The sequence below is a fragment of the Carettochelys insculpta genome, chromosome 26 (genome assembly GCF_033958435.1).
Source record: "Carettochelys insculpta isolate YL-2023 chromosome 26, ASM3395843v1, whole genome shotgun sequence".
Classification (NCBI taxonomy): domain Eukaryota; kingdom Metazoa; phylum Chordata; order Testudines; family Carettochelyidae; genus Carettochelys; species Carettochelys insculpta.
Window position 1 is genome coordinate 17,126,433 of NC_134162.1, and position 23,218 is coordinate 17,149,650.

At 50.2% G+C, this 23,218-nt stretch overlaps 1 long non-coding RNA gene across 2 annotated transcripts in view; it reads left to right on the forward strand.

Moving 5' to 3' along the window:
• The window catches only part of LOC142002036 (uncharacterized), a 228,587-nt gene that overhangs the window by 53,590 nt on the left and 151,779 nt on the right, over window positions 1-23,218 (forward strand). For both annotated transcript variants that reach the window (XR_012642605.1, XR_012642606.1), the window contains exon 2: window positions 7,000-7,128. This is a non-coding gene — a long non-coding RNA (uncharacterized LOC142002036). The remainder of the gene's footprint in view (window positions 1-6,999; window positions 7,129-23,218) is intronic.

Genomic DNA, 23,218 nt, shown 5'->3' on the forward strand with positions numbered 1-23,218 from the left:
GTCTCCACCAGACCCTTGCCCATGCTGCTATGGTCGTCCTCATCATGCTGGACACAGACACCGCAGGCCTACATCCAGGGGCAGGTCCCCCCCACCAGCCGCTCAGTACCCTCGTGGACACTCTCGACTGGGGACGGAAACACAGCTGTCTCAGGGGGAGTTAGTTTTAGAACCCTGAGACTTTCCTTCACAATCCTCCAGGGAGCAAGTGTATCATCGATCGCAGGAGCCTGAGGGTTTGAGGGAGGTTTACCCCAGTGGTTCCTCCTCATGCTCCCCAGATGAGGCCATGGCCCCCGGGGATGTCTCCCCCCCCAGATGACCTTAAACAATTTCAGGAGCTATTTAAAAGGGTAGGTTTCCCGCAAGACATTCAAACGGCAGAGGTACAGGAGAAACATCACAAACTCCTGAAAAATTTGAGACCCCCGGCTTCATCCAAAATTGCTATTCCGCTGGACGAAGCCATTGTGGAGTCAGCCACTACCATATGGCAGACTCCGGCCTCTATCCCACCTACAAACAAGAGAGCGGATAAGAAGTACTTCGTCCCGGCAAAGGGCATGGAGTTCCTCTTTAGTCACCCATAACCAAATTCTTTGGTGGTTGAATCGTCCCAGCAGGGGTCGAAGGCTTCTCAGTACAAATCGGGGGGATCGGACAAAGATGCTAAGAAGCTAGAGCTGTTTGGCAGGAAGGTATATTCCTCTTCTACCCTGCTATTGAGAATGGCAAATTATGCGGCACACCTAGCAAACCATAATTTTGATAATTTCTCCAGACTTACTCCCCTCATGGATTCACTTCCGGAAGACAAAAAGCCGGTGTTAAAGGCGATTGTTCAAGAGGGCTACGCAGCATCGCGGACGGGAGTCCAAATTGCCCTGGACGTGGCGGACACGGTGGCACGTTCAACGGCTACAGCAGTGGTCATGCGTAGAGAATCCTGGCTCCAGACGTCTGGTATCCCTAGGGACCTACAGGCAAAGATCGTGGATCTTCCCTTTGATACACAAAGCTGTTTGCAGACTCAACGGACTCGGTCCTCCACTCCAGTAAGGACTCGAGAGCTACAGTTAGAACCTTGGGCATTTATACTCCCCCATACAGGGGGAAAAAAAATTTATCCTCAGCAAAGACGCTACGCTTACCAACCACAGCATGCTCAATATCAATGGGGCTATGACCAAGGGCGCCAGGGTGCTGGAGATCATAGCCATGGGTTACACGATCCCCTTCCAGTCGCTCCCACCGACGAAGCCTCCCGCCAGGCCTCACCTCAGGGACGCTGCCCACAAGGCAAGGCTCAAGCAGGAGGTGGACCACCTGCTACTTCCTAACAGAGAAGAAAACAGGAGGCTGGAGGCTCATCTTAGATTTTTGGGGCCTCAACCGTTACTTGCGCAAGCAACGTTTTCAGATGATCACAGTTGCCTCGATCCTCACGGCACTGGACGATGGAGACTGGGTTGCAGCCCTCGACTTACAAGATGCTTACTTTCATATAACAATCCACCCAGCACACAGATGCTTCCTCCGCTTCACGGTCGGCAAGGAGCACTTCCAGTACAGGGTTCTTCCGTTCAGCCTCTCCTCGGCCCCCAGAGTCTTTACCAAAACCCTGGCAGTGGTGTCAGCCTACCTGCACAGACAGGGGGTGTTTATTTTCCCATATCTGGACGACTGCCTGCTGAAAGGGGCCTCGAAGGCAGAGGTCTTACGCATGATGCATGTCACAGCGGACACGTTTTCTTCGCTGGGCCTAGTTATCAACCTTGCAAAGTCAAAGACCGAACCCACACAAGATACAGAGTTCATAGGGGCATGCATAAACTCTATCACAGCAAGGGTGTACCTACCCGACGCCCGCTTCCACGCCATCAGTTCGCTGGTGCAAGTCATCACATACAGCCCCACGGTGCCGGTCTTAATGTGCTTACAGCTGCTGGGCCACATGGCGGCAGCGACGTTTGTGGTACAAAATGCCAGGTTACACGTGCGAAGCCTGCAGCATTGGCTAGCGAGCGTTTACAAACCGGCATCCCACACTGTCCACAGGGTGGTGTCGCCCACAACAGAGGTGCGTAGATCCCTGGCGTGGTGGGAAAACCCCAAGAATCTGCGAGTGGGGGTGCCCTTTCACCAACCACAAATTTCTATTTTTCTTACTACCGACGCCCCCCACATAGGATGGGGAGCGCACATCGGCGACAAGGTGACGCAAGGGCTATGGTCCCCTGCGGAACAGACACTGCACATAAACATACTGGAGCTCAGAGCAGTGTTCAACGCCTGCAAACATTTTCGAGATTACCTACATGGCGAAGTAGTCGGGATCAATACTGACAATACCTCCACGATGTTTTACATCAATCGACAAGGAGGAGCACGATCCCGTGCCCTATGTGGAGAAGCAGTCCGATTGTGGAACTGGTGCATCGCCAACAACATAACATTGAAAGCCTCGTATTTGCCGGGCGCTCACAACGTGAAAGCAGATCATCTGAGCAGGCACTGCGCACTCACGCATGAATGGCATATCCACTCCGATCTGCTACGGCGCACTTTTCGTACATGGGGGTTTCCCCAGATAAATCTGTTTGCCACCCAGTACAACAAGAATTGTCCCCTGGGGGACGCATTCATGATTTCATGGAGGGGCCCCCTACTTTACGCGTTTCCCCCTACAGCGCTTATCCACAAGGTTCTGCAGAAAGCCAGAAGGGAGAGAGCTCGCGTGATACTCATAGTCCTAACTTGGGATCGGCAGCAGTGGTTTCCCTTGCTTCTGCGCATGTCGGTCCGCCCACCGCTTCCTCTACCAGTGGCGCCGGACTTACTCACGCAGGCTCAGCGGTCCATAGTACACCCGCACCCTCAGGGTCTGCGTCTACAAGCATGGCTAATCCATGGCTCAGCTCCTTAGAGAGCATGTGTACGGAGGGAGTACAACAAGTCCTGGAATGTAGCCGAAGGACCTCCACCAGGAGGACTTACAAGCAGAAATGGACTCGATTTACAGCCTGGTGTTCCGCCAAGCAGCTAGCTCCCCTTGACGTTCCTATACCTGTAATACTAGAATACTTATTGGACCTCAAAAGAGGCGGGCTTTCTCTATCCTCTCTAAAGGTCCACCTCGCCGCTATATCAGCCTTTCGGCATACAGAGGAAGGGCCCACTGTATTCGCCCATCTTGTCGTTACAAGGTTCTTGAAGGGGCTGGAAAACCTGTACCCTCCTAGGAAACCGCTTCCACCATCATGGAATTTGGACTTGGTGCTCAGCACGCTATCGGGTCCACCTTTCAAACCATTAGCCACAGTTCCTCTACGTCTCCTTACGATGAAAACAACCTTCCTCCTTGCAATTACGTCAGCCCGCAGGGTGAGTGAGCTCGCAGCTGTGATAGCAATGCCGCCCTGCACCGTATTCTCAAAGGAGGCGGTAACCTTAAGGCTGCACCCAGCCTTTGTTCCAAAAGTTTCTTCGGAGTTCCATCTCAACGAACCAATAGTTTTACCCTCGTTTTACCCGAAGCCTCACAGTTCCAGCAAGGAGGCACGCCTGCATCTGCTGGATGTGAGGAGGGCGTTGGCCTTCTACATAGACAGAACTAAGTCCTTCCGGAAAACGGACAGGCTTCTAGTCTCTCTCTCTCCCAGGTCAAAGGAGAAGGTCTCTCTTCACAGAGAATCTCAAAGCACATTGTGTCCTGTATAAAAATGTGCTACGAGCTTCGAAAGACTCCTTTGCTGGCTCCACCCAGGGCTCACTCCACCAGGGCGGTGGCAGCGTCAACAGCCTTCTTCAAGGGCATCGTGTTAAAAGACATCTGTAGAGCGGCGACCTGGTCGTCCTACGACACCTTCGCCAAGCATTATGCCCTACATCAGGTATTCGAAGAGGATACCCGTCTGTCGACAGCAGTCTTCTCGGGGGCAAGCTGCACATAAACCGATTACCCATCTCCTTACTTGGGTTACTGCTGGGTAGTCACCTATTGTGGAGCACCCACGGGGACCACTCGAAGAAGAAAGAGAAGTTACTCACCTGTAGTAACGATGGTTCTTCGAGATGTGTCCCCGTGGGTGCTCCACCACGCGCCCATCCTCCCCGCTTCGGATCTCTGTCTAATGTTTTTCAGGAGCATTCGAGGCAGTTGGTCAAGGAACTGGCAGGGACCAGATCGCGCACGTGGCCGGGGGCATGCAGGGGAGCGGCGCACGCTGGCGCATGCACAATCCAGGAGAAACTGCTGGAAGATATCCGATCTACGGCGCCAGGCGAGCCCGACACCTATTGTGGAGCACCCACGGGGACACATCTCGAAGAACCATGGTTACTGCAGGTGAGTAACTTCTCTGTTTGTCTGCAAGTACCTGAATCATTAAAAGTCTTGCTCTTAATATTTTTTAGTCTAAACGTAACTCTGGGAAATAGATTTGGAACTCAATAAAATCCACTTTCAGCTCTGCCATCCTTCCCTCTGAATTATAAACATGAGATTGTTACATCTTATTTTCTGCATGTGTCCTACATATGTCTCAAGTCTTTATATGAATGCTGCAACTAAACACTTCAAACAAAATATTAACGTTCAGTGCAGATAGGGTAGTCATCTGACATAGAAATCATGTGTACACAGAAAGCACAGAATGGGACAACTTTGAGATGAATATAGAGTGGTTCTCTTCTCTATAGCAGTGTAATCATAGTCCTGTCTGTTTCTAGCATTAGAATCTCAGGGGTCAGCTTCCCAGGAATGTAGAAAATGCTAAGTATCTAATTTCAGTCCATCTCTTCAGCCTCTTTTCATTAAATATTGTATGTCTCCTTCAACGGTCTCCCATTCCTTTCTGAACTATTTAGACAAGATGCTTCTACTGATGATGTTTGTGGAAATTTATTATGACTAATATCTTCATAAATTCTCTTAGTGCCTGGTACTGCTTTGACCTAACTAGAGGCCCTATGTTTCTGCTCCATGACCCCAGTTCATGAAGCTTTGTAATCATCCACTTTAGAAAATGTTTCAAAATATAGCTTATGGTTCATTAGTAAAGTTTCATCTGTATTTCTTTCTCAAGTGTATAGGTGGAATGGAACAGCTGGAGGTGCTTGCTTTGAGGTGTGGATACTGGTACATCCACCCTGTCTTCCCTGGCTCTAGTGCACATGATTTATTCCTCACCTGCTACTCCCTGTGGTGTGCAAGGACAGGGACATAGGGCCTCAAGTGATCTGTGCTCATTGCTTCACACAAGCTTTTTGTTTTCTAGAACAATTCAAATGTTCTGTGCATATTCTCCCATGGCAACGAAGGGTCCTGTGGTACCTTATAGGCTAACAGAAAAGTTTTGAGCATGAGCTTTTGTTAGCACAGACTCACTTCATCAGATGCTGGTCTTGGAAATCTGCAGGGCCAGGTATAAATAAGCCAGAGCAAGGGTGGGGATAACAAGGTTAGCTCAGTCAGCAAGGGTGAGGCTTACTACCAGCAGTTGATCTGGAGGTGTGAACACCAAGGGAGGGGAAGCTGCTTCTGTATTTAGCCATTTGCAAATTCGACGCCCTCAGCTCTGGCTTAAACAAAGACTGCGAATGGCTGGCTAAATACAGAAGCAGCTTCCTCTCCCTTGGTGTTCACACCTCCAGATCAACTGCTGGTAGTAAGCCTCACCCTTGCTGACTGAGCTAACCTTGTTATCCCCACCCTTGCTCTGACTTATTTATACCTGGCCCTGCAGATTTCCAAGACCAGCATCTGATGAAGTGAGTCTGTGCTCACGAAAGCTCATGCTCAAAACTTTTCTGTTAGTCTATAAGGTGCCACAGGACCCTTTGTTGCTGTTACAGATCCAGACTAACACGGCTACCCCTCCGATACTAATCTCCCATGGTGATTCCATCGCAAGTCCTAAACTAAATCCAGATATTGTAGGCACTTGACTCCTCTGTCTGACTATTATCAGTGTATTTATTGGACTCACATGTGCAGGTGTATATTTTCTTTCGTGATACATAGATCAGTCTGTAGCTTTTCTGTGACTACATTCAGAATACAGCTGTGTTAACACCACTAATGTTCCATGTAACTACAGCTCCATAATCCAGGTCTCCTCACCTTGTATGTTTGTCCCTTTGAACTCTGTCTGTCCTTGATTATAATTGAAGAGCCCCTCCTAGGAGCAGAGCAGTATTATCAGCATTTGCTTGCCTTGTATATGTGTAGCAAGCTGTGCTGCTGGAGATGTCCCCTCTTGGATATGCAGTGGAATGTTATTGGGAACCCCAGTAATGCACTAAACTGCTCATGGGATTAAATTGCTATGAGACCCCTGCTTCTCTGCATAAAACTGTGCAAGCTGAACTTCAAGTTTCTAATCAAAAGTTGAAACCAGATGGCAGTGAAATGCCAGGAGTAATATGAAAAGTATGTTGAAAAAAAGATCAAATGGAAGAAAAAGATGAAAATGTTTTTAATTGAATGGATTGTTCTTTCAGAAACAGATGGATATGAAAGCAGCACTATTTGCACTTTACCCCTGTTTTACCTGGAAATACACACAGGTGAAACAAAATACAGCCTAGCTTGGCTGGCAGCCCTGCACTATGACAATGTTAGTTTCAAGGTCACACAGCTCAGATTTCCCAGCTTACTGGGTTAGATTCAGTATTAGCGCATTTCTGTGGTCTCTGAATGTGAACCTTGCAGTGTCCACCAGACAAAGCAAAGTGTTCCTGAGCTGAGCCCTCTCTAACTCTCTGTGGTACTTCATTTACCTTCAGAGATAATGAAAAGTTTTCTGTGGCTTCAGTTAGAAGGGTTGGAATAGGAGGAACAGGTCTCTACTGAATCTACGATGCCAAGTGACGTGACAATCCAAAAATGCAGGAAGAGAAATAGAAAAGAAATAAACAATAATGAAGTCATCTTCACAATCAAGACTACTGTCCTTAATTCAGAGCATTGTAATACCACCCTTTCCTTCTTTGCAGAATACATGAGCAGAAAAATGAAGCCGTAGACCATCAGAGAACATTGTCAAAGTATTCAAGGAAAATAAGTAAGACTTGTGCAGGTGGCAAAGGAAACTTTGGCTGATGCTCTGTTGGGGATTTTGCCAGGTAACTTTCTGAATTCTATTAATTTAATATGCAAATATAGTTCAGATGCTGTAGCTCTATGTTCTTCTTTGAGTGTCCCTGTGGGTGCTCCACAATAGGTGTCGGGCTCGCCCGGCGCCGCAGATTGGATCTTCCAAGCAGTTTCTGCTGGACCGCGCATGCGCCGGCGCGCGCCGCTCCCTTGCGCGCTCCTGGCCACGTGCGCGATCCGGTCCCCGCCAGTTCCTCTTAACCGCCGTCGGCTGCAGACGGAATCCAAACTAGGCTAAGGCCAAGTTAACGTATTCAATGGTTTTAACTGTTTTTTCTTTAAAGTTTTCAAGTTCTTAGGCTACTGCAAGTTAGCCAGTTGTTATTTTTCAAAAAAAAAATAACAAGCGGGACGGCATTCATTCCAGTCCCAGTAACAAGCGGAACACCGGAGGCCAGGAGCCTAGGGCCATCAGCCCTCCTGCCGCAGCAGGCTATCGGAGAAGGGGAAAAACAGCACAGAGAAGGTGCTAAGTACCCATTAACAACTGAAAGACTCACCAACAATGTCCTCTTCAGGATTTAAGAAATGTGAGTCGTGCCAAGAGGCAATGCCAGCGTCTGATGGGCACAGTCTCTGCATAAGGTGCCTGGGGGAGTCCCATGTCACGCAGAAATGCTCCTTCTGTGCAAAACTAACAGCCAGAGCAAGGAAGGACAGGGAGATGCGGCTTAAAATGCTGCTCTTCGACAAGGCCCTCCAGCCAGACGTGCTGGAGCGGCCGCAGCAGGAGGGACGCTCCGGGGCCCATAAAAGGAAAGCCGCCTCCCTCACCCCATCAGCGCAGAAACAGAGGAAAGCCTCCCCAGCCCGATCCCTGCCGGCAGGAACAGCGAGCGGGACGGGAGGAGCGCGCAGCCCCCAGCCGCAGCAACAGCTGATCAGCGGCGGCACGGAGAGCCACGTGGAAGCGGTTCAGCCTCCGATAATCAAACAGCCGCCCTGCACCACAGGCAGGGCGGCGGCTAAACAAGCGCTGGTACCGGCGGCACTGCAAGCAGCGGCACCGACCCCCAGGGAACCGGCGGTGCAGAGCGCGCGCAGCCTGCAGGCACCGGAGGACACCGCCCGTGCGGCACCACCCATGAGCGTGCCGAGCACGGCGCGGACGGGGCCGAGATCCCCTACACGCCAGGGGGCGGAGTTACCTCCTCAAGGGAGGGGGAAGGCTGCACACAAAACGAGGCACCGCAGCCCCTCTCCAGACAGGGCTGCGGAGTTGCTTTCTTTCAGCCCTCCGCTTATGCTGCAGACTCCAGCCAGAAGGCAGGGGTCCCCCCTAGCCTACCCGGAGCCCCCGTCTCCATTTTTACAACCAGCCTCGCCCTGGCTGGGACCACCTTCACCCTTCCTGGGGTTTGAGCCACTGGAATACTATCCAAAATCGCTCTCTCCAGTGTCCCAGATCTCTCAACGATCTCACTCCCCCAGACGCAGAGGGTATGCACCAAGGGAGTGGTCTAGGTCACCTTCCCAAGAACAGTACCTATACTGCCATGGTCGCCCCTATCACGCGGGGCATAGACACCACCGGCAATCTACCAGGGAAAGATCCCCACAGACGATCTCGTATCCCCGAGGGCAATCGCGAACGGGGACAGAGACTCAAGTATCTCAGGGGGGACTGGTTATGGAACCCCGAGATTTTCCCTCGCAAGCCTCTAGCGAGAGGGTGTACCATCACCAACAGGAACCGGAAGGGTCCAGAGAGGCGTACCCCAGTGGTTCCTCGCTCTCCTCCCCGGACGAGGCTACGGCCCCGGGGGATGTCCATCCTCCGGACGATCTCAAACAGTTTCAAGAGCTGTTTAAGAGGGTGGCCTTCACGCAAGGCATCCAGACAGCAGAGGTGCAAGAGAAACACCATAAGCTCCTCAAAAATCTGAGACCTCTGGCCTCCTCCAAAATAGCAATACCGCTTCATGAAGCAATCTTGGAGTCCGCCACTACGATATGGCAGACCCCTGCGACTATTCCGCCTGTCCACAAGACAGCGGATAAGAAATACTTCGTGCCGGCGAAGGGCATGGAGTTCCTGTTCAGCCACCCACAACCAAATTCCTTGGTGGTGGAGTCGTCGCAACAAAGATCAAAGACATCTCAATTCAGGACGGGGGAACAGACAAAGATGCCAAGCAGCTAGAGCTGTTCAGCAGAAAGGTCTACTCCTCCTCCACTCTACTGTTGCGAATGGCAAATTATGCAGCGCATTTAGCGAACCATAATTTCGACAACTACACTAGGTTAACCTCCCTTATGGACTCGCTTCCAGAGGACAAGAAACCGGTGCTCAAGGCCATCGTGCAAGAAGGCTACGCGGCCTCGAGGACGGGAGTTCAGATCGCCCTGGATGTTGCGGACACAGCAGCATGTTCCACAGCTACGGCAGTGGTGATGCGAAGGGAGCCCTGGCTCCAGACTTTGGGTATACCGAGGGATCTGCAGGCAAAGATAGTCGATCTTCCCTTCGACTCGCAGAAGCTGTTTGCTGAATCAACTGACTCGGTCCTTCATTCCAGTAAAGACTCAAGAGCCACACTTAGGACCCTGGGGATTTACACCCCTCCATACAGAAAGAAAAAGTACTACCATCAACAAAGACGGTACCAGTACCAGCAACAGCGTCCCCAGTACCACAGGGGTTACGAGCAAAGGCCGACATCAACAGCACCAGCAGTACAGAACTCCCAGGCGACGTTCACAACAGAGCCGTGCGTCCTCGGGGCAGGGCCAAAGGCCACAAGTTTGACACACAGATCCAGGGCTGCGCCATCACTACCATCGCACAAGGTCATCCGAAGTGGCTATTCCACCATCGCCTCCGACCATTCTACGACCACTGGCAAAGGATCACCACAGACAAATGGGTGCTGGAGATCATAGCCACGGGGTACGCCATCCCCTTCCAGTTGCTCCCACCGCCACGACCTCCACCCAGGCCCCACCTCCAGGAGGCCTCCCACGTAGCGAGGCTCAAGCAGGAGGTAGACCATCTCATGCTCATAGGGGCAGTGGAAAGAGTGCCGGAGCAACTGCAAGGAAAAGGGTTCTACTCGAGGTACTTCCTCACGGAGAAAAAGACAGGAGGCTGGAGGCCCATCTTAGATCTTCGAGGCCTCAACCGGTACCTGCGCAAGCAACGCTTTCGGATGATCACAATCGCCTCCATCCTTACGGTACTGGACGATGGAGATTGGTTCGCAGCCCTCGATTTACAAGACGCGTATTTTCACATAACTATCCATCCGGCTCACCGGCGATTCCTCCGGTTCATGGTAGGCAAAGAACATTTTCAATACAAGGTCCTACCGTTTGGCCTCTCCTCAGCCCCCGGAGTCTTCACCAAGACCTTGGCAGTGGTGTCAGCCTACCTGCACAGACAGGGGGTATTTATATTCCCGTATCTGGATGACTGCCTACTCAAAGGGGCCTCGAAGGAGGAGGTACTACGCATGATACGCGTCACAGCAGGCACGTTCTCTTCGCTCGGCCTGGTTATCAATCTGGCAAAATCAAAGATAGACCCCACACAGGACATAGAGTTCATAGGGGCACGCATAAATTCTATTACAGCGAGAGTATATCTACCAGAGACTCGCTTTCGGGCCATCGGCTCCCTCGTGCAGGTCATCACCTTCAGCCCTACGGTGCCGGTCCTGACGTGCTTACAGCTGCTGGGCCACATGGCAGCAGCGACGTTCGTAGTACAGAACGCCAGGTTACACATGCGCAGCATGCAGCACTGGCTGGCGAGCGTATACAAACCGGCAGCACACACCGTTCACAGGGTGGTGTCGCCCACAGCAAAGGTGCGCAAATCCCTGCAATGGTGGGTAAACCCCAAGAACTTGCTAACAGGGGTACCCTTCCACCAACCACAAATATCGGTTTTTCTTACTACAGATGCCTCCCTCATAGGGTGGGGAGCACACGTGGGTGAAGAGGTGACTCAAGGGCTGTGGTCCTCCACGGAGCAGTCACTGCACATAAATATACTGGAGCTCAGAGCAGTGTTCAACGCCTGCAGACACTTTCGAGACCATATACAAGGCAAAGTCGTCGGGATCAGTACAGACAATACCTCCACCATGTTTTATATAAACCGGCAAGGAGGAGCTTGGTCCCGTGCCTTATGTGCGGAAGCAGTCCGGTTATGGAACTGGTGCATCGCCAACAATATAATCTTGAAAGCCTCGTACTTACCAGGCGCTCACAATGTGAAGGCAGACCAGCTGAGCAGGCGTTTTGCACTCACGCACGAGTGGCAGATCCGTCCCGATCTGCTACGACTGATTTTCCACGCATGGGGTTTTCCCCAGATAGACCTGTTTGCCACTCAACACAACAAGAAGTGCCCACGATTCTGCTCCAGGGCAGGACTGGGATGGGGGTCCCTGGGGGATGCGTTCGCGATCTCGTGGAGGGGCCCCCTGCTTTACGCTTTTCCTCCCACAGTGCTGATCCACAAAGTCTTGCAGAAAGCCAGGAGGGAAGGAGCCCGAATGATCCTGATAGTCCCAACGTGGGATCGACAGCAATGGTTCCCCCTACTCCTGCACATGTCGGACCGTCCACCGATGCCTCTTCCGGTGGCGCCGGATCTGCTCACGCAAGCCCAGGGGTCCATAGTGCATCCGCACCCCCAAGGCCTGCGACTACAAGCGTGGTTAATCCATGGCTCAGCTCCCTAGAGAGCACATGCACGGAGGAAGTGCAGCAAGTCCTAGAAAGTAGCAGGAGGACTTCCACCAGGAAGACCTACAAGCAGAAATGGACTCGCTTCACGGCTTGGTGTTCTACCAAACAGCTGGCCCCCCTTTCGGTGCCTATACCTGTAATATTAGAGTATTTACTGGACCACAAGAGAGGAGGACTCTCACTATCCTCGTTAAAGGTCCACCTTGCCGCCATTTTGGCGTTCAGACACAAGGAGGAAGGGCACACGGTGTTCGCCCATCCCATGGTTACCAGGTTCCTCGAAGGGCTGGTAAACCTATACCCCTCTCGGAAACCGCTTCCACCTTCGTGGAACTTGGACCTGGTGCTTAACGTGCTAACGGGACCACCGTTCGAGCCCTTGGCCACGGTTTCCCTCCGCCTCCTTACGATAAAGACGACCTTTCTTCTCGCAATCACGTCAGCTCGCAGGGTGAGCGAGCTTGCGGCAGTTATGGCAACGCCACCCTGCACTGTTTTTTCCAAGGAGGCAGTAACCATACGGCTGCATCCAGCCTTTGTTCCCAAGGTTTCTTCTGAGTTTCACATTAACGAACCTATTGTTTTACCCTCGTTTTATCCAAAGCCTCATAACTCTAACAAAGAGGCGCGCCTACACCTCCTGGACGTGAGGAGGGCGCTAGCCTTCTATGTAGACAGGACCAAGTCCTTCCGGAAAACGGATAGACTCCTAGTCTCTCTCGCTCCCAAATCGAAAGGAGAAGGTCTCTCTTCGCAGAGAATCTCGAAGCACATCGTTTCCTGCATAAAAATGTGCTACGAACTCAAAAAGACTCGTTTACTGGCCACTCCCAGGGCTCATTCCACTAGGGCGGTGGCGGCATCAACAGCCTTTTTCAAGGGCGTTGCTCTAAAAGACATTTGCAGAGCGGCGACCTGGTCATCCTATGACACCTTCGCCAAACATTATGCCCTTCACAGGGTATTCCAAGAGGATACCCGTCTCTCGACAGCGGTCCTCTCGGGGACAAGCTGCACATAATCCGATTACCCACCTCCTATCTTGGGTTACTGCTGGGTAGTCACCTATTGTGGAGCACCCACGGGGACACTTGAAGAAGAAAGACAGGTTCCTCACCGTAGTAACGGTGGTTCTTTGAGATGTGTCCCCATGGGTGCTCCACTAACCATCCTCCCCGCTTCGGATCTCTGTTAGTGTTTTGCAGGAGCATCCGAGGCGGTTGGTCAAGGAACTGGCGGGGACTGGATCGCGCACGTGGCCAGGAGCGCGCAAGGGAGCGGCGCGCGCCGGTGCATGCACGGTCCGGCAGAAACTGCTTGGAAGATCCGATCTGCGGCGCCGGGTGAGCCCGACACCTATTGTGGAGCACCCACGGGGACACATCTCGAAGAACGACCGTTACTATGGTGAGTAACCTGTCTTTGTGAGAACATGGGACTTCATCATCAACTGCCTTCAGAGGCCAACCCCAAATAGGCTTTCCAATAAAAATACATCACAGAATCAGAACAAAATTTAATCAAATGATAGCGTAAGGAAAGAGGTCAAAAGGAATGAGCAGCACAGGAAGAGTTAAATATTAGAGATCTGATTAGTAAGATAAGAAAACCTGGTACTTTTAATTCTGACTCACTCACTGTGATTGAAAACTGAGATGATAATTCATAAGGGGTACACTGAGGAACCAAAACTTGCCCAAATCAAATAGCAAGACAGAGCTGGACTAGAATCTAGGAGTCTTGATTTTTAATTCCCTGCTCTAGTTATGAGGCACAAATCTTCATGCTACCCACTCTCCATCTAGTCAGTGTTCCCTGTAAGCTCTGTGCTTGTGTGGCTACTCAGGAGAGATTCAAATGCCATGCAGCTGATTAGCAGAGCACCCACAGGTAGGTTTTGTGTTTCTGTAGGTGGTGCACATTCACTCATCTCTGTGCATATAAAAATTTATTCTGCACATGGATGTAAAAAATCCACACATGCATGGAAAAGATTAGCGTGAACATTACCTCTAACTATAAAATGAGTTCAGCAGTCAGAGGAAGAACATTATTGTGTGATACTGGAATAAAGCACTCAATATTGTAAAATTAAGTTCTTTTTATTATAATGAAGGATAAAAACTCAACACTGGGCAACCATAACTGGATTCATGTCATTTTTAGCAACTTTCCCCACTACCGAACTCAGAAATATTACTTTCAATTAATACACTCATCCCTCGTTAAATGAGTACTTTACTTACGAGTACTTGCTTAAATGGGGGTACATATACCTCCCTTAGGTCACTAGATGAGCGAAGTCCCTCCGGTTTTACGAGCTTTACCTCACTCCGCACGGCCCCAACCCATGGCAGCCTCACACCCCCCCATCCCCAGACAGCCCCGTGGCCCCAGCCCCCAACAGCCTGAGCCCCCCAACAGCCTGCAGACCAGCCCTACGGCAGGCTTAACCCCTCCTCCGGCCCCTCAAGGCTGGACCGGCAGCTTGACTCCCACCGGCTCTGTGGCTCCAGCAGCCTTAACCCCCCACCGACCCCACAGACCAGCCTGGCAGCTTGACACCCCTGCCATCCTGCAGACCGGCCCTGGCAGCCTGACCACCCCCAGCCCAGGGGCCCTGGCAGCCTTAATCCTCACACAGGCCCCGCAGACCTGTCCTGGCAGGCTGACTCCCCCCGTACGTGCCAGCTCGCAGACCGCCCCATGGCAGCCTGACCTCCCGCTGGCCCTGGAGACCTAATCCACCGCAGCCTGCCCCTGCCCCCGCCCCCACCAGCCGCACACCCAACCTGCAGCAGCCTTAACCACCCCACCCGCCCCACAGGCCCAACCCACCACCAGCTTTTATCCCTCCCTCCCACTCACGGCCCCAAACTGCCCCCAACCATTAAACTCCCTCCCCCTCCCAAACCCAAGGTTCTCTTACCTTTCAATAGCAGTGCCACCTGCTGCCACTCCTTCACCAATCAGAGACTTTTGCATGTATTTTAATGGGAATTTAGCATCCTTCTGACGAGTTTTCGCCTACAAGCAGAAAGGTGGGAACCAATTGTGCTTGTAGACCGAGGGATGAGTGTAGTTTTATTTTCACCTGATAGATTTTCCATATCATGTAGGGTGAGATTTACTCCTCATTTCACAAGTATCTGATGCATCTTTTGAAGTGGGTGTTTGCCCATGAAGGCTTATGCTCCAAAATACCTGTTTGTCTATAAGGTGCCACAAGACTTCTTGTTGTCCTCATTTCACAGGTTTTTTTGGAGAGCTTTGCTGGGAAAAAACTGACGGTGCCTCTTCCTGTAAAAAAAAAAAAAAAAAAAAACCAAGGCAGTATGACTTTTTAACCATTTTCAATCTTTTTAAGTAAAATCATTCAGTAGATTAGACAACATATGTCATGCAGATGATTAGCACATGTCAGTTTAGACATTTTGCCCACTGGGCCTTTTTCGTATTAGTATAATTAATGGCAATTTTTCTAGCATTTCAGACTTGTGCTTGTGTACTACTTACTGTGAAGCCACTTTGTAATGGACCCCAGGGATGTGTATCTAAGGCCACTTAGCACCTAATGGACTATTCTCTATGCTATCACTGAATCCTAACATTTGTGATGTTCTATCTGTTATATCCCCTCTTTGCTGCATGGCCTCTAAGCCGTTTCTGACATGTTATTTGTAGAACACAGCAGTTATTTAAGAACTGCAGATTAGCTATATGTTTTACATATGATTTAAATTTCCTCTCTCTGCTCAGGAGACACAGTGTTTCTAAGCATACCGATGGAGATTTTTATTCATTTCCTTTTGACATGTGCAGTATTGTTTAACATAAAGTGATTGTATTTACTCCAGAAAAATGCCCTATAATTGATTCCCTCTAAAAGGGTGGTTCACTCATGTCTCATTGCCCTATCTGTTTATATAATGAGGGGCCCTCAGCTCTGCAGCTCCAGAAAAGCTTGTATGGGAGAATAAGCTGATCTCTAGCCTTCCTCTTGAAAAGCTGCTCAAGACGTGTGAAACACAAACCCTGGAAACATGATGAATGTCTATAATTAAAACAAAGTGTCCCTGTGAGAAAAAAATCTCATTTCCACAGATGCTTTGGTGAGACAGCCAAATCCAATTAAGCTACTCATTCATGTACTTACTGTAGAGTAAGTGACTGCTGGGAGGTGTTGGAGTTTGCTGTTTTACTTCAGTAGCTATTGAGTTCCATGTCCATACACAAGGTCTTACCAAGAGAAGGTCTGAGAAGCAGCCTCTGGAGGTATTGTTAATTTACATTAACCAGGTACACAATTTTTAGATATTCATGAAGAAAATCCTCTTAGTGTCTAATCTTCAATATATGCGACAGGGACAGGTGCGTCAGCTGTGAAGAGAAAATTCTTGTGCAGGTTACGTTTTGATTATGGGGCACTGTGTTGGAAACAGCCGTGGAAACATTAAATGAAATTGAAAGGAAACAAATTTTAAATTGATAACAGGAAAGAACTTTTCACATAATACACAAGCATAAGATGCCAAGCCTCAAAAAGTCATTACAGATTATATTTGTACAAGATTCATCCAAAGTTATAATAATAAATGCCAAGATAAACAATAATTTTGGAAGGGATGTCACTCCTTCTGCTTCAGGGCATGACCCAGGCTCTAACTAATTGGGGTTTGGAAGAAACTTTCTCTGTGGGCAGGTTATACTAGGATTGATAATGCAGTTTTTCTTGACCCTTTCTTTGAAGCAGAAGTTCTTGTTCACTGACAGAAACAGGATACTGAGCTAGAGGGAATTCTGGTCTGATCAGGTTTGACAAGTCCTATGTTCCTGTGAGGACAATGAATGAATCAGATTTTCTGTATATCTTAATGGCTTTATCCATGGGCTGAAAGTCAGGCACATGCTTAAGTGCTTTGGTGGACTGGAGCCTCTGAGCCCAAAGGAAGCATTTCTGCAGCAGAGGGAGGTTCTGTTTCTTGCTGCTGTTGGCTGGATAAGGCCATTCTTATTTGTTGCTTTTGAGTTTTATTCTCCCTTTCTTCACTTTCACAAAACTTCCTGATCACTGGTCAGATACTCATTGCTTCATCCTTCGACCAAACTCTATATATGTGCAACAGGGTCATCAGCTGCCTTGTATTTATTGGAAAATGTTCTTTGTGATATTATTCCTTCAAAATTCGCCTTTCATAAATTTAAGACATTGTTTGTAATATATGTTAACATGATTTATCACACAGAAACACCAGGACATTCTGATTATTCCATCACACTGTTAAAATAAATATGAAGAATTCAGAATGACCTTTGCCTCAGAAGTGAAGTGAATTTAAACATTTGAGAATAAACATAAAATTGGACACATATTTAAGAAAAAATAAATCTTCACTATTTATGTATTTTGTTATGGATTAGACTCTAGTTTACAACGGAACTTTTATTCTCAATCACAGAAGATATGAATGGAAATAAGTATCACAGTATTGTGCTACCATAACAATTATGTAAAGATTTACTTTGTGCAACCTTACCTCTGATTTGTGGCAGGTTAGAAACAATCAATTTGCAAAGAAGTTTGTCTTCTGAAAAACTAGCTTTGGAAGATCTTTATGTAAGGCCCTGAATAAAAGAGACTATTCTTCACGTGAAAATTGAGTTTGTAGGACTAACGCACTTGAAACTGTGAGTTATTAGCTAATGAGATGGGGCAGGAAATACATGGATCATTATCCTTCCAAGAGGAAACAGAGGGAATACACCCATTCATGAGCACAACTACAAAAGGAGAGAGGATTGATTATTTGAAATTGAAAGCCTAAGTGCATTCTCAGACACATAACACTGTATCATGGACTGTTGTGTGGCATGTATGTGCATGTTGTAACTTTGTGCTATCGGTGCCCAGCTATGGTGTACATCATAGGCATGACAGAAATTACAGAGAGTATATATACACTGCAGTCAAAGGCATGATCACAACTCTGGTAGGCATAACTATGCTGGCTTTAATATAGCTAATATGATTAAATTAATATCCAAGCTACAGCAGCATAGGCTAGCAAAGCAAGTACATACCCAGGGTTTGGGGCAGTCTTGTATGGCTTATCTATGCCACCATGGCTTTACTGCTATTTTTAGTCATGTTAGCTAGATAAAAGCTTTGGCAGATATGCCAGCCTGAACTGCATATGCACCTTCCAGTGTAGTGTAGGCATGCAGTCAAACAAAGATGAAGCAAAGGCTTAAAATATACACACATCTCAGAGCTCAAAGGGACTTTGGGAGGTCATAGCGTCCAGTCCCCTGCCCTCTTGGCAAGGCCAAGCACCATCCCCACCCCTCGCTTTTAAAAAAAATTAAGTAAAGTCTGCTTGCTCCAGGTCCCTAACTGGCCTCCTCAAGGATTGAGTTTAGAACCCTGGGTTTAGGGGAGAAAGGCTCAAACCACTAAGCTATTCCTATATATTATTATGTAATGTATTCTTGCATAGCAGCCTTCAAACAGCAACATATCTAAGCACTTCTGAGAGAGTGAAATTGCTTGAAAGCATTATCCTAAATGAGCCTGATTCTGATCTTACTGGCTGTTTTACAATGGTATAATGTCATTTCAGTGATTGCTAATTTATAGTGTATATAAGATCAGGCCCAGGGACTCTTTATGTTTTAAATATCTGTGTGTAAAGCCAAGAGCAGAGGTTGGCAACAAAAACAGCAAGAATAGCCTTTTTTCCCCCAGACCATACTTATTGCAATCTCTATTTTAAGTGTAACTCACACACAATGACTTGTAATGCAATACATATTTACTGCAGGACATTCACAAACTTTTTACATAATCCATTTCCTCACATTTTATGTGTGTGTTTGTATCACCATCTTCCTGATTTTCACTCCTGAACCTTCTCTCTCACTGGAGCACGCTAGGGGGAGTTATTGAATGTTTTGAGATCACAGATTGTTTGCTACTTAGATATAAGTTGTTCATTTTGGGGCTTTTAGTCATTCACTGTTTATCAACAATAATCAAGAGGATTTTCTTTTTTCACTTTGTAATTATGCGTTGGGAGCCACAATGAAGTCCTTAAAGGACCACATGCCATTCCAGAGCCATAGTTGTAGACCCCTGTCTAAGAGAGTACTGATTGTTAGCAGGTGGGCTTGAACCTACAACTTTAGGGGCTAAAGATATGTGCTTCTACTTCATGCACTAATAGCCAACTGCTTTTTAGCTAAAGCTGTAGAATAAATTTCACTCTCCCCTGTAGATCATCTCAGTGCCTCTGGACTATACGTGCAAAGTAAATTGGGGATGAGAGAAGAGAGGCTATGTCTACACTAGAGAGTTTTGTCAGCAAAACTGGGGTTTGGTCAACAAAACTTGTGGAGTGTCTACATACAAAATGCATTTTGTTGATAGTCTGTTGACAAAACTTGGCACTTTGGCTGACAGCATTCTGCCTCTCTGCAGTGAGGAATAACATCTTTGTAGACAGTTTCGGTCTACAAAAAAGGCACGTAGATGCTTCTGTCAACAGACATGGCTTCCGGGTCACCAGACAGCCCTGTTTGCTGAGCTTCTAGTTGGCCATTGTGTTAAGAGAGTAGCCGTGCAGTCTGGCCTCTCTCTGTCAACAGAGCGGATTACTCTTTCAGTCCGCTTTTGTGTGTGGATGTGATCTGCTGACAAGTTTTGCAAGAAGATCTCTTCAGACAGAACTGCTGTTGACAGATCGCTGTAGTGGAGACGTAGCCTACGTGTTTTAGGGAGGATGAAATAGATGTTAGGAACTGTGAAAGAGAAGGTGTGAGTAAGTGAGTTTCAGTGAAGGAGGAGCAGAAGGAGATAGGAACTGGGAGCACAAAAGTGAGAGTACCTTTTGAAATGATTGATAACTCTACTGTGTAGATGCATAGCTCAATTTCTTCCTCACAGAATGGCTCACACAACTTTCTCTCTAGCTCCAGTGAGCTTCACTGACCTTTCTTCTGCATAGAAGTCATTTCATTGGTTCCTGTTGTCAGAAACATTTTAAAGGAAATGTAACCTCTGCAATTTCCATCTTCTCACAGATGGAAACAACTTGGGCCCAAGTTGGGCATCAGAACCAGCTTTCCTTCCTGGAATGCCTGTGACACCAGAGGAGCCATTGTCATTATTACAAAATCTCCTGAAGCAAGATTAAGGGCTAGATGTCTCGATTAAATTCACTGGCCCCTTTTAAATGTACTCAAGTGCAATCTCAATAACTCACAAAGTGCAAGACTCTGGTCTCAATTACATTGCCGTAAATCAGGAATGACGGACATCAGACTCTGACCCAGAGTCTGTAGGTATAGCTCAGGGAAAACAGAGACAAGCAGAGGTTAGAAATAATGGCTCAAGTGTGAGACAGTACAGTAGCTGGCTGACTGAGTCTGGCTCAGACAAAGATCTAAGGCCTAAAAGGCATCCATGCTCCATTCTTTGACTCCTTATCTGTCAAAGAACAATGTCGTGCATGCATTCCCAGTGCTTCCCTGTAATGCTTTTGCTTACAATGGTCCTGCCCTTCTGACTGTGTGACACGGGATATATAACATCCACACCAGCCAGGAAAGCTGTGTCTACATGTGAGTGCCCTTTCGAAAGGGCGAAAATTGAAGTTTGGCAGTCGAAATAGCGGCTGTCGAAAGGGAGCACCTGCCGCCTTTTTTCAGATCAGCACTTCGATCCACTCTTTTAAAGTGCCATTGAGGTCTTTTGAAAGAGACCGTCCACATGGCTCCAAGTCCTCTTTTGAGAGAAGGGAAGGAGGAAGTGCCGCGGACAGGGTCCTGTGGCCAACAAGCCCTTCCGGGGCCGCAGCCAGCTGCCTCCTTTAAAAGGCCCCTCCCTCCGCCTTCCCTTCTGCACGAGCCGAGTGCTGCCCAGTCTTTCCCAGCCTGGCAGGGCCCACTCGTGCCTACCTTGGAGGCCCAGCGACAGCTCCTGCAGGAGGATGCCCTCATCATGGATGCCCTGCTGGCAGTGCTATGCACCATCTCTGCAGCTGCACCCGATTTCATCAGGTGGTTGGGTGGTCGCCCTGGGCTGCGGGGCTCCCCACCGGGGCACTGCTGGGCCCCCCCCCCCCGGATGCCCCGATGCCTCTGGACCCACCCCAGCAGCACCGACTGGTGGGAGCACCTGGTGCTGGGGGAGTGGGGCGAGGAAAGGTGATTGGGGAACTTCCACATGTTGAGGCAGACCTTCGACGAGATCTGCCACTGGCTTGCCCCCACACTCTGGCACCACCACACCTTCATGCGGCCAGCCCTCACCCTGGAGAAATGGGTCGCGATTGCCATATGGAAGCGGGCCACCTCGGACTCCTACCACTCTGTGGGACAGCAGTTCGGGGTGGGCAAGGCCACCGTTGGGGCTGTACTTATGGAGGTACGATGGGGCTGGGTGGGTGCAGGGGCTGGGGCAAGAGGAACCCTCCACTGCAAGGGGTCAGATGGGGCACGGGCTGGAAGGGTGGGGGGCAGGGGACTGGATGGGGCAGGGGCCGGATGGGAGGGGGGCAGAATGGGCCCGAGGTGGGGGGAGATGGCCGCCACACCCACACTAGAGCACGTCCCCCTTCCCCCTCTGCAGGTCGTCAGGGCCATCAAGGTGATGCTGCTCCATAGGGTTGTCCGCCTGAGGGATCTGGACAACACTGTGACCCGCTTCCAGGACCTGGGCTTTCCAAACTGCATCAGCGCTTTAGACGGCGCACACATCCCCATCCACTCCCCTCCACACAGCGCCGGCCATTACATCAACTGGAAGGGCTACCATTCAGTGGTGCTCCAGGCCCTGGTGGACGCGAGGGGCCGGCTCACCAACCTCTGTGTGGGCTGGGCTGGCCGCACCCACGATGCCCAGGTCTTCTGGAACTCCGGCCTGTGCCAGCGCATGGGGGCTGGCACCTTTGTCCCCCAGCAGGAGATACCGGTGGCGGAGGATGTCACCATGCCGCTCTGCATGGTGGCAGATGCGGTGTACCCCCTGCAGCCATGGCTCACGAGGCTGTACATGGGACACCTCGACCCAACACGGGAGGCATTCAATAAGCACCTCAACCATGCCCGCAATGTGGTGGAGTGGACCTTCAGGTGCCTAAAGGGGCGGTGGAGGTGCCTCCTCATGTGGCTGGAGGTCAGGGTCCTCAACATGCCTCATGTGACGGGCACCTGTTGCGTCCTCCACAACATCATGGAGGGGAAGAGGGACACCTATGTCACCAGGAGGGGCCCTCCGGCTGGCACCATCTATGAGCAGCCAGGCAACGCCCATCCGCCAGGCCCACCAGGACATCCACCACATCCGGGAGGCCCTCACCAACGGCCACCTCTGACCCGCATGCACACCCACATCCCACGCACATCCACCACCTACTGTCCCCGCCACTCCCACCCCCACCAGCACTGCACCCGCACATCCATCACCCACCGTCCCCCTGAGGAGCACAGCATGGAGTGGTGAAAAATAAAGAAATGTTTATATAACTATTTTTGTTGTTAACTATGTACGGGGGGAACCTAACTTGGAGGCGGGTGGGGGGAACCGAACTCAGAGCAGGGTCGGGGAACCTAACTTGGAGGGAGGCGGGGGAGTCTAACTTGGAGGAGGGGAGAGGTGCTCATTCTGGGGCAGGGGTGGTGGTCTGTGAGCCCCATTGGCCCCTGGAGCCCCTGGCTCCCTGAGTGCAGGGTCCCTGGCAGGGAAGGGAGGGTGCAGGTAGCACCGGCAGGTATTGCCTGTGAGTGGGCCTGGTGGGGGCAGAGGGTGCGGGCTCAGTGGAAGGGGGGGGCAGGCTCAGTGGGGTGGGGGGGCAGGACCAGCAGGGGGAGCCTCCGAGGGGGCCAGGAGGTGGGCAACAGTGGCTGTATGGTCCCGAACGGCATGGTCAGTGCCCTCCAGGGTGGACAGCAGCCTATCCCAGGCTGTCCTCCTCCACTCAGTGTTGGCCTGGGTGAACCACAGGTGTTGTTTGGCCCCGTCGGCCTGCCGCTGGCTGGCTGGGTCTTCCTCCGACCACAGCTCCGATGGCACGCTGCCTGGGGTGGTGTCTGGACACCTCTGAGGGCTGTGGGTAGGCTCTTGGGGATGAGGGACGGCACAGGGATCTCTCGGCCCATGGATGGTGTGGCTATGTGGAGAGGAGGAGAGCATGTCAGTAACTTGACCCTGAAGGAGGGGACCAGGCTGTGGCCAACCCGCCCAAGTCCACCCCTTGGGGCCCCCCCCCAAAGGACACTGACCCCCCCAAGGGGGCACCGACCCCCCCCCCATCTGGGCCTCGCAGCCTGGGGGTGCATCCAAGGGTCTGTCCTGCAGGTGAC